Source organism: Cryptomeria japonica, chromosome 3 (genome assembly GCF_030272615.1).
Source record: "Cryptomeria japonica chromosome 3, Sugi_1.0, whole genome shotgun sequence".
Taxonomy (NCBI): Eukaryota; Viridiplantae; Streptophyta; class Pinopsida; order Cupressales; family Cupressaceae; genus Cryptomeria; species Cryptomeria japonica.
Window position 1 is genome coordinate 351,102,253 of NC_081407.1, and position 12,383 is coordinate 351,114,635.

Here is a 12,383-nt window from a genome sequence, read left to right on the forward strand (position 1 = left end):
GCTATCCAATCTTGATGGAGAAGAGCTACCTATCCCAGTCAATGTGATACATCTCAAGTTTTGCTATTGAGGTGAATGATCTATATTGTACATATTAGAGTAGGTTTCCCATTTCAATAAGTGTTGATGCACATTATTTTTTGAGTTTTGCTTACCTCTAAGTGTTGGTGCACATCTTTCATTTCAATTCTTTCCCCTTCCCTAAGTGTTGGTTGCATAGGTTTTAGTTTACTTTTTAGGTTCATGCTACTGGTCAATGTTTCTAACAACTGAGCTAAGGTCTGAACGTGAGTTTCCCAAGACTCTATTACCCAATGAATGCAAAGGTACTGGTTCATCATATTTAGCAAGCAAACACCCTTGAGATGTCGCCAAAATGTTACCTATATTTTGCTTGTAGGCTAAAAATGCCTCACACAAGGTTCTAGGACTTTATGGTAAATTTTTTTAAAAAAAATCTTAATGAAAGAGAGGGATATCATATCGAAGGTCTTAAATTCATTAGGGATATGCACCAACTTTCATTTCCACTTTTATAGGCAAAATTTTCCAAAAGATAAACAAAAGGGGCAAAATAAATAAAACCTAAACAATCTTTTATTATAATGCAAAGCCTTATGGTCACGTGAAAGAGTTAAGTGGAGTCCATGCATATGAGAGGGAAGTTTTCTCCATGCTACTTTATGGTTTCTCTGAATTTTTTATGAAATCTTCTGTTCTTTGCCCTTTCACCGTAAATGTGGAGTCTCTTTGTGAGGCAAATTTAATGCAGAGTTTTGTTGCAGCACGTGGTGCTATCAAAGATCAGTATTTTTCAACAACGTGCAGCGATATATACATGGAAATGCATTACAGAATGAAGGAGCAAGAAAGAGAGAGCAAACAGCTGTAAGATGAAAGAGTCTCAGTCAAGAACTCCTGCAGAGGTAGGCTTTCAAAGATTTACTATACAAAGAGAAAAAGTACTTCATTATTTTACCTCGCATGGTAGCCTACAATAATAGATCTAGAGTTTTCTGTAAGTTTATTTGAAATCTCTAAGCTATGACAGCTATAGTGGAAAAGGATTTGAATCAATATTTTCTTAAAGCCCTATAGGGTTAGCCATGATTAAAACTGTGATAGAAGCTTTAAGTCCTAAGAATCAAGTGAGTGAACTTCTCATGAAGATTACCCTTCAACAAATAAGAGATCAAGACATGATTCACAGCCGAGATAGGGGGTTTTTGATAGTGAAAGAAGGGTCTCAAGCCAAGGCACAGGTATGATCAGTCATGAAGATGCATTATATAGCAAGAGGTTGAAGGAGCAACATTTTGAAAAGTGTGTACCATACATCATCATGTTGCAGAAAAATCATAGATGCATAGACTCTTAAAACATAGAGCCAATAGAGAATAGAAGGATTTAAGACAGTCACTCCATAAGGGATAAGAACAAATACATCATGACAATGTATCAAACAAAGAAGCAAAGGTCATTTCCATCATAAAGCATTTAAGGCCTCATAGATTAACAAAGGGCAGTGATTGGGGTCTTGAGACAACATTATCAATCATCACAGCTCACACAGGCATATAGGATAAAGATTTTGAGAGCATTTTGTCTTAGTCCCCTGGAGTTTGTTTCAAATACAGAGTATCAATAGATAAAAGAACAGTCTCTATACACTGTCATAGAGGGTTTCATCTTACAAGGATAGTCATAGTCACATGGCAGTGGTAAACAAGCCCTCACAGCAACCAAAGGAAAGGATCTTAAGAGGGTTTCCTTAAGAGAGTCTACAAAAGGTATGTTTGCAATCTAAAACACAGTCTCCAAAGAGGCAGAACCACCTAAAGAAAGCAAAAACAGTGAGCATGATATGGGATCCTCAATATAGAGCAGCAGAGAGGTTTGAACTGTGAGAATTGCAGTCACCTTTAACATGGTATTATTGGGAAAGTTCAAAGTCTTATAAGCAATGATAGATATCAAAAGAAACAAGGTTACAATAACCCATAAAAGCATATGAGAGTACAAATACTAAATGAATAGAGAATTCGATTAGTGACAAAGCTTTTCATCAAGGTAAGAAGTTGTAATCTTGACCGTATTTCAGTCCCATGATTGTCAATACATAGAGCATCAATGAACAATGATTATCAACTAAGACACAGTCCTATGAAGAATCAATGTCATGTTAGAAGCCCTAACTTATGAAACAGAGCATCATGCTTTCTCTTCAAGGCTTGAAACATCAATAAGTAACGAACAGTGTTATGAGCATAAAGAAACATAAAATACAGTATGAGAGCAGAGCAATCAAAGTGCAGAAAATAGTCATAGGATAGTCAAGAATAAAGTCTTCATCATAAAGCAAATGATAAAAATCTTTATCATCGAATGCTAAAAGGGTGATGCTCCCACAAAAGAAAACATGGTGATAAAAGTTTGACAAAAATAGTGAGCTTGGATCAAATTTTAGGGTGATAGCTTCAAACTGAGAACAAAGAAACAGTAGGCAGGCGATACTAAGAGTTTTGAACAGGTCATAAAGGTATTCGTGACAACAAAATAGCAGAGACAAAAATATCAGATAGCATTCATGAAAGGAATAGTGCAAAATGACCAAAAGATATCTTCAAATATGAACAAGAACTATTGATATGAATGCAAAATTAGAATAGTGAAAGGCCCTCTAGTTAGCAGTGAACACAGTTAGAACAAGGACGTCATAATTGTAAAATGCAAACACAGTCATAAATATTAGAATATTTAATTATATTTTAGTCACCTATATTTAGTTCCTTGTTTAATGGTCATTTAGTTAATTAGTTTTTAAGCTTTATTTAACATTTAGCTTTTTCTTTTTAGTTAATTAGCTTTTAAGCTTTATTTAGCGTTCAGCTTTTTAGTAGTTCACTTTAAACGACTTGTTCTTAATTTAGAACGTCGTCCTTGCAATCTCTTTATATACGCTTGTATATTGTTGAATAGATTATCCGATTATTGAATCATTCATTCAATTTATTTTTCATGGTATCAAAGCGGGTCGATGGGATTCTTTAAAGTTTGGCGAATTTTTTAATAAAAATTCATGGCCTTCTTTCTGGAATATTTTCCAGATTTTTTTTTATTGTTTTTTTATAAAAAAACGATTTTGCTTTTTTGAAGGCTTTTTGAGGGTTTTGAGTTCGTGGGCGAATTCGTTTGTGCTAGGCAGCAGTTCATGTTTTTTTTAGGGTTTTGGAGATTTTCGGGTCTGCAACCTGGAGGTTTTTTTTTTGCAGATTGAAAATTTTCCTAAGGTTTCTGCAATTTTCGACTAGGGTTTTGACCCTTCGGTTCAAGTCGAAATTTTATTTTGGTTACAGATTCTTGGTGGATTTTTTGAGACCTCAACTGGGTCAGCATCAGATTTTTTGGGTGCATTATTTTTTGTGCCTCAATTTTTGAGCCGTCGGATCTGCATTCTGATTTCAGATTCTTGGTGAGTTTTTCGAGAGCTTTTATGGGTTGGTCTCATATTTTTCTGGGTGCCTCGTTTTTCGTGCCTCAAATTTTGTGCTAGCGAATTTGCCTTGGAATTTAAAAACAGTCCACAATTTCTGCTAATTTTGTGGACATCGAGAATTTTGGTGTTTTCTGGGCACTGTTTATGCTGTTTTAAGTTTGCAGAATTTTTTTAATTTATGGGTTTCTTCCAAACCTCGAAATTCGTGCCTTAGAATTTGTACCAGAATTCTCCTTTAGGGTTTCAAATTTTTTGTGCAGCTGCTTCTATTCTGATTTTTGGATCGGATTCTTTTGTCTCATGCTTTCACTAGGTTGACCTCGTTCAACCTCCATTTTTGTGATGGCATCTTTGACCAACATCATGTTGGAACACAGTCAGAAGTTCAACAGCTACCACAACACCTGGAAACAGTTCATGTTCACGATATCTGAATATTGTTGCCTTGATCAGATTGATTTAGGCCAGAGTCCCAAGGTTTTCACATTTTTTTTCCTCAAAAATTGTTCGCAGAGTTTAAAATTTTTTCCTTAAAAATTATTATCTGTCATCTGCAAAAGCTTGCGTGGGTTTTCTGATTTTTCACCATAAAAAATCATGGGAGGGTTTTTCTTGATTTTTTCCTCAAAAATTAGGGTTTTACCATGTGATGTCTGGTATTTTACCACGTGATGTTGTCTGGTGTTTTCCCACGTGATGTCTGATGTTTTATCACGTGATGTTTGGTGTCTTATCACGTGATGTTTTGGGTCTTGCCATGCGAAGTTTCAGGGTTTTGTTCGATTTTTTCCTCAAAAATCGATTTAGGGTTTTTTACCATTTTTTCCACAAAAATGATGATTTGTATCTTCAGTTTTGGAGGGTTTGTCGATTTTCCTCAAAATCATGTTTTCAGGTTTCAGTTTGGTTACCCAACGTCAGGTTGGATAGATTCTGGTATTCTTGGTCATTAACACTTTTCAGATCCAGGGAGGGTCTCCATCGCGGCGAGTGTTATTTTCACTTGTGATCAAAAGATCTACAATGCCTTCTGTAGGGTAGTTAGTAGATAGAATGACCATTAAGGGAGGGTATTAGAATATTTAATTATATTTTAGTCACCTATATTTAGCTCCTTGTTTAATGGTCATTTAGTTAATTAGCTTTTAAGCTTTATTTAACATTTAGCTTTTTCTTTTTAGTTAATTAGCTTTTAAGCTTTATTTAGCGTTTAGCTTTTTAGTAGTTCACTTTAAACGACTTGTTCTTAATTTAGAACGTCATCCTTGTAATCTCCAATTATCCAATTATTGAATCATTCATTCAATTTATTTTTCAATAAAAACCCCTAGAATCAATCAAAACCACAGTCCAAGGTTAATGACAGTAAATATCAAAATCACAGTGAATCTTTATTAGAAGGTCACTGAGGAGTCGTTGAACTTAGAAATGAAATCATGGTGACATGCCATGATAAAGGCATCAACGACCTTGAAAAGATACCCTGGAGCATCAAGGACGAAGCTCAAATAGCCATGGAGATAGTTGTGCAAAGAAGCTACAATCATTACATGGAAAGATTCAAGAGCACAAGCCAAGATAGCAGTCCTTTATGTCAAATATGCAGTCAATAAGGAAGAATATAGCCTTCTATACACAATAATAGTGACCTATGCACAACTTAGAGCAGATTTGAGACATTTCATATGAGCCCTAAAAGAGAAGACCTACAATGAGAACATCAGTCAATGAGTTGAAATGGTGAGAGCAAATTGTATGATAGAGATCCAAGTAAGAAATATAGTCATTTTATGTAGGAGAGAGCCTACCAATACCCAAATCGGGATGTGAACAAAGCCATGATTCTAACAATCATAGTACTGTGTGACAACAAAATCAAGAGAGTACTCATAGTAAACACAGATCTCAAGGTCTCAAAACAAGAAAATGCATTGTTGGTGCCAGTACAAAGACTTGACAAGAAAGATATTACTCTACAAAGACGTTATTATGAAAGTTTGAGATAAAACAGTCTCCCAGAAATATAGGTCATTTCACAATCTCAGAATACTGAGGAGTGGTCAGCAAAGGAAGTTTGAAAAACTCTACGCCTTGAAAGGTCAAGTGCACTTTAAGTCCACTTATAATCTCTTTCATTATGCACTTGAGAAGATCAAACAATTAATGAGAAAACATCATGCACAAACTGTTTAAACATTATCAGTTCAAAGGCTAGTTGGCAAGGCAAAAAGGTGGAGTTTTGAGGGCATTCTCTTCAATTCTACATCAGTTATAGCCCCACATGGGTTAGTTATGAGTTGAGACAACTTTGGGAGCAATTTAACTTCAGTTTCTAGCAGTTTAACCCTATCTCATGCACACTTTTTCCTCAAATTCGACCCCACAGAGCTTTATCATGCAAGTTGAAGATTAAGTCAAGAAAGAAGACTTCAGTTCATCTTTAGTTCTACAAGGCACAATAGCTCAGCTTCAAGTTCTTCTCAAGATTTCTTCATAAGTCTTTTCTTCTCTTCTTTTCTGATCTAGTTCTTTTCTACTTGCTTGCACACACAACAAGCTTTCAGCATTGTAACTCAGCAAGCTATTTCAATTATTTTCAGAGTATTTATTCAGTTTTGTAACAGCAAAGAGTCCTTTTTGATTTAATAAAAGCATCAAGTTTCCTTCTCCATTCTTGTTTCTCAATTGTGTATGTCTGATAATAAGATAATATTGTGATTTTCATTGAATCCTTTATTTCTTTTCATTCAAACAAAAGCTGAAGCAAGAATATTCATTAGTAATACAGGTAATATGTTGTGTCTAAATGGTTTCTCATTGATTAAAGTTGTGAAAATCAGTTTTCCTAAAAACAAACATTGAAAACCAAGACCTTCATATGAAATGTTTATGTGTTCAATGATTAGGATTAAGTTGTGAACAAATCTATGCTTTTGTTTGGGCAGATTGTGAATCAAGATCAGCTATTACAGATCTTATTTTAGGTGCATCACCTTCTGTTAGAATTAGGATTTCAGTTTCAGTTATCTTCATATCCCTTTTCCAACCAAGTTAATAACTCTAGGAGGTGTTTACAAAGGGAACCAACCCTTCATCTGGAGGTTGATTTCCATTATAGGCAAACCACAAGCCTGAAAATCATCTCGTGTTTCACAGGATTGTTGAGTTTTACACTTAGCATTCAGGGTGCAATCCTCGTGACAATAGGTCGCTCAAATCCAGAATCAACAATAGTTTGAAAAAGTTTTGGTCTTCATAATAAAACCTTTTCAATAAATCCATTTTGTGCATACTTGCGCTTATGACAACTCACCTAATCATTCACATGCATTGTCTGTGCTTCCCAAATTTGCATATCTGTATACCAAAGCATTTGCAACTGTGATAACTAACAATACCTCCTATTGCATTACGCTTTTATGGGTAGCCATAATCTGTTTCAAAATGCCCATTTTGGAAAATGTGTGAGATGCTGACAAAAATGGAAATGAATTTGCTTTATATCTGCCAACTGAATTTCCAATGCCTTAGCATTAATTATCTGCACATTGCAAAGGTTATAGCATTTGGCTCTTGAAGAAAATCCATTTCATAAATATACTGCGTTGGCAGTAAACCATACTTTTTGAAGCATATTGTCAAATAGTTCAACATCTTGTGCATGATTCCACATTTAGCATACATATTCTTCACATAAAGAGCTATGCCTACTAAAGCATATTCTTCATATGCAACAATGCCTAATATTGAAGCTTCTCCACAGAAAGGATGACATAGGTGCCAGATGCCATATACTTGGGCAGCTTTTATGTGAGACTTAGGAGAATCTGCTTAGCTATCCTTATCCAGAGACTCCCATGCTTCTATGCTTGCATGTATATTTGAAATATTTAAAACTTTTGCAGCAAATCCATTTTGTGCGTACTCTGCAACCATGGCATACATATTTACCAGGCATCTGCAACCACTACATCAAATAAAAATCTTGCTTTGATTATGTTTTGATGAATGTCCATTCCCTATTCTTGAAATTTCCAGCACGCACTGGTTTGGAGGATGATGGCAAAAAGATTTTTCGAATGTCATATCAACAAATCTATTGCGTACATATCCAACAGTCATTGCATTCCATGATATTGGCATGCTTCTAAACTAGCAACTTTCCACCAGTTCCTCGAACTGTTATAAGTGTTTTGCTTGATTTTCTTTCACCTACATATTGGTAGCTTGCCTTTGTCGGCACTTTGAATGTGTTTCACAACTCACAACCTTTAAAATTTCTAACTTTTGGATTAGAAAAAGTACTTATGCACAATCTTTCAAAATTTTAGTTCATGGAGTTCATAATTTGTGGTTTGTGATCTGTGATTTTTCATAATTTTTATTTTATTAAATATTCACAATAAAACATGTCGGTCAAGCTTGTGAATTCCATGAAGGAGAAAACAAGTATAACTTTTTTACTAGATCAATATTTTCTCACAGAACCTTGTCACATCGTCAATACTAATGTCAGAAAACCCCCTATGAAACCATTTTGCTCCAGCTTTCATAAATTTTTTGATTTAATTGTTTCTGCAAATTGTCTGGTGAAGAATTGAAATTTTAACATTTCACTTTTGGTTTGAAAACTTGCAACATTTGGAAAAATACTACTAGGAAGATTTCCATAAAAGGGTTTTGCACTAGCTCTAATAGAATTTCAAATTTAATTGTTCCCGTAATTTTCTATACTATGTGACTGCTCCTATAATTTCGACTGAAATGAAGGATGGTTCTTTTTCAAACTGGAATATCTTTCAACATGAATCCAATCAACTACGTCACTCCAAGTATGGATGAAGATGATGACAAGCATATAAAACATGTGACGCTATCATTTTGCAACTAGAATCGACTCGACCAACATTTTTGTTGAGACATGGACCAGCTAGGATCTGAACCTAGGACCTTCCATACGCTGCTGGAGTGTTCTACCACTGAGCTACTGGCCCCTCTTGGAACAGTCCATCGTCAATCCGGGTGTGGCTTATTTCCAACACCAACACCCCCCCTTAAGCCACACCTCTCGTGTGCTTGGGGCTCCTAGCCTGGACCTGGCTCTGATACCATGTTGAGACATGGACCAGCTAGGATCCGAACCTAGGACCTTCCATACGCTGTTGGAGTGCTCTACCACTGAGCTACTAGCCCCTCTTGGACTAGTCCATCGTTGGTCCGGGTGTGGCTTATTTCCAACACCAACAATTTTGATGCCTATTAATATTTATCATTTTGATACAAAAAGTTCAAATTTTGTGATGTCAAAATGAGGCTAAGAGACCTTCACAACATCTTCTTTTTAGCTTTTGGAACTTAGCTTCTCCATTGTTTTCTTTTGCTATTATAAATCATCTCAACCACTCTAAATTCAATCTTAGATTCAACCGCTCTATATTCAATCTTAGATTCAGAAGATTACAAACTTTTCTTGGCACTTCATCTACAAACTCAGATTTTCCAATAGAAATTACTACTTTGATACCATTTGATTCATAATCCATTGGGTTGATAACCTTAGTGGTTACTTACCTATTTGACAAAATTCTATATTCTTATCAATTTGCCCTAATGGCTTTTATTGTGTCTAAAATAATACTGAAAGCTTAAAGAGTAAATAACAACACTATTAAACATGCAAATAAACGTACCACAATGGAAGAAAACAAACACACAACACTAATATTTTTCTTGAAGCATTCCTAACAACAATATGCTACTAGTATCTGATTCACTATATCGTGCATTCATAATGGATACCTTGCCATGTTGATGGTCTTTTTCAGCTTGTGCAATAATTCAAACAATTACCCTGTTTCAACAAACTTCTGCATTCTTCTCAACTTTGATAATTTTATTGTCCATCTCAAAATATAGAAAGAAGATTTTATCTCTGAAACCCCTAGTGGTGTATTTGGTCCCCTTTTATGCTTCTCTATCTCTACAAGAAGGTCAATAGTTTTGGGATGGAAATGCCACCTGTTCAATTTCCTCACTAGAAATATGGATGGTTGCATGTAGACAACGAGTTGTCCATTAACAACCATGTGGCGATCTCATCTTCTTCTTACTAGACATTTTTGTCACTTCGTCAGCCAAACCCAAACTAATTTCTATCATAATCTCCCAACTTCAACAACAGCTATTGTCATTTTTCTCAAAAAGTGACTTCATGACTCCAATGGTCCAATGTGTTCCTAACTTAAAAGACCTTCCTAATCATATCAAACTGTGTCACAAAATAGTCAGTACAAGTTTGACATATGTGCTGAATCCATCCGATTACAACCACCTGAGAAGCAAAATACCCAAAAAGGAAGAGTTTTGGAGAGGAAACAACAAACCAAGAATTTGACTACCTACAGTGGGCAAGAAAACAATACATTGTACTATGTTCCTTTATTAAATAAAATTAATTGGGAAATGTTCATTAAAAATAATAATAATACATTGTTGGGAGTTAATTTCTCCTTGGATAATTTAGGAGTTTTTGGTGTAATGTCCCTTACTAGTTATATTGGTATAAATATGTTTGCCTCGAATACAGATAGAAAAAATAAATCAGAAATGAAATCATTGTTCATATTCAAAACAAAATCATATTAAAATATACAGAAAATTACTTTTTTAACAAATTATACATAGGTAGCGGAAACCAGATTTATTCAGTCATAACTTATATGGTCTATAACATTTTCCTTAAATAACCATAATTGGTAGCACAAGGAATGATCCGGTTAGCCCATCCATCCCACTCTGGATCCAAAGGCAGTCATCATGCCCCTTTGGCTTACTATCAGTGGTGTGGGTCTTACCCCCGCAATTCATACCTTGTCCCACCCCTAAGGTTATTGAACCGAGGAAGTATCAGATCGTAGAGGGGCTTATTAACTGCCAGTCCCAGGCCCAGTAGCAGTCATGTGCCCTACTGGCCTACTGATCTTACATGGATCAGTAGGTAAACAACTAAGACAGACATTATCCTCCTCTCCCAATCTCTCCGTCTTCCTGAATTTTTAAGTGCATTTCTTGTAAATATAGATTTACTGTTTTACTGTTAATACATAAGTGGGCACAGTCTGCTTTAATTCAGTTTTGTATTAATATTGGATCAGTATTTCAACAATTCGTATATGTCATTCTTTTATTGTTTTAAAATCAGATGAAACAGGAAACGAAATTCATTTGGGAGTTTGTAAATGCCATACTGTGGAAAATTGGCTATTTCATGGCATAACCTCATTAAGATTTTAAACTACTTATACGTATCAGATGGTAACTGATTGTAATTAAAAAACACATATGACATTAAGTTTAATTTAAGCAATCCCTGTCTATCAACATATCAATGGAAGATGATTCATTCTGTATATTAATTTAATTCCCTAAATTATTATGTTCATTCTTTGAATTACCATTAAAACTTAATTTAGTTTCTTAACGTGCTAGGTACCAATCACATAATGAGGAAGTACTCACTGGGTCACAACAAGCATTCTGTATGAGTCATATTCTTTAATAATTTTATGGTTAATACATGTACAGGGAGAAAAACCTTGTTCACAGAGTTATCGTATGTTATTGCTTTGAATTACGATTCATATTTTAATATCAATTTAATGGAATGTGGTTCACATCATTATTGAATCATATGAATTTGGTAATTTTTTGCAGTTATGGTATTATCGTATTGAATGTTTGCATTGTACAGACTTACTGATTAACTTAGGAACCGATCCTTCTTGTATTGTTCTGAGTTTTCGGACATACCTGGAATGGTTGCCTTGTCATCTGTTGAATCAAAATGGTGAATGGCTTCACTCACGCAACGGCAATATACGATTCCCTTCTTTTTCTTCCTCAATCTCCCAAAACCTGATATATGTATAATCCTGCATGAGTCGTACTACTGGGTCACGACTCTTCAGAAAGATGCGTGGCTTTCTTCAGTCAAGTCTTTTCCTAATACGCCTTTGTTAGTAAACGATGCATTTTTGCCTTTGTTATTAATCATCTTTTATAATAGACATTAATAATTATTTAGTAAGAATAACAATTAATCAAATTAACTACGTCATCATTAAATTAGTTCAATAATGGATTAATTAAAAATCTGTAATCTGAACAGAGTATATATTAAAAAATGTTTATATTCTGTACATTTGTTATGGGACATGACAGTCCTCCCCTCTTGGGTTTGCTTGTCCACAAGCAAATTTGAGTTGGGGGTGGTTAAAAATCTCCTCCCCTTCCCACGTAGCATCTTCTTCGGGCAACCCTTTCCATTTAACCAAGAACTCCGGAATGGTTTTGTTCCTCAACTTCTTTAACCTCATATTCAAGATCAGTTCGGGTTCTAATAGGAGTTTGTCTTCATCATCAAGAGGAGGTAGATCAGCACAGGGAGCAACATGTTGCCCCAAAACTCTCTTAAGTCTGGACACATGAAAGATGTTATGGATCCTGCTTTTTGCCGGAAGCTCAATCTCATAAGCTACCTCTCCTATTTTCCGCAGTACCTTATAAGGGCCATAAAATCGTGGTTTGAGTTTCTCAACACCACTGGTCTTCAGGACTGGCTATAAGGCTGAAGCCTCAAAAAAACAAAGTCACCTTCTTCAAAAGTCCTTTCTTCTCGATGACGGGCAGCGTACATTTTTTGCTGATTTTGGGAGTGGTGCAAGTTATCTTTCAAGAAATTCAGAATATCCACATTTTGATGTATAAAGTCTTTAGCACTTGGCACTTTACTTTCTTGGATGGCTAATCCACCAAAAGTCATCGTGTCATATCCATAGAGACCTTAAAGGTGCTCATGCCAATAGAAATATGGTAGGTTGTATTGTAA

At 35.2% G+C, this 12,383-nt stretch overlaps 1 long non-coding RNA gene across 1 annotated transcript; it reads left to right on the plus strand.

Annotated features, from left to right (window-relative positions):
* The first annotated feature begins 601 nt into the window (after nucleotides 1-601).
* LOC131076522 (uncharacterized) lies at nucleotides 602-11,212 on the plus strand. The gene is made up of 2 exons (XR_009113386.2): nucleotides 602-926; nucleotides 10,985-11,212. It is a non-coding gene; the product is annotated as an uncharacterized LOC131076522 (long non-coding RNA).
* Nucleotides 11,213-12,383: the final 1,171 nt, after the last annotated feature.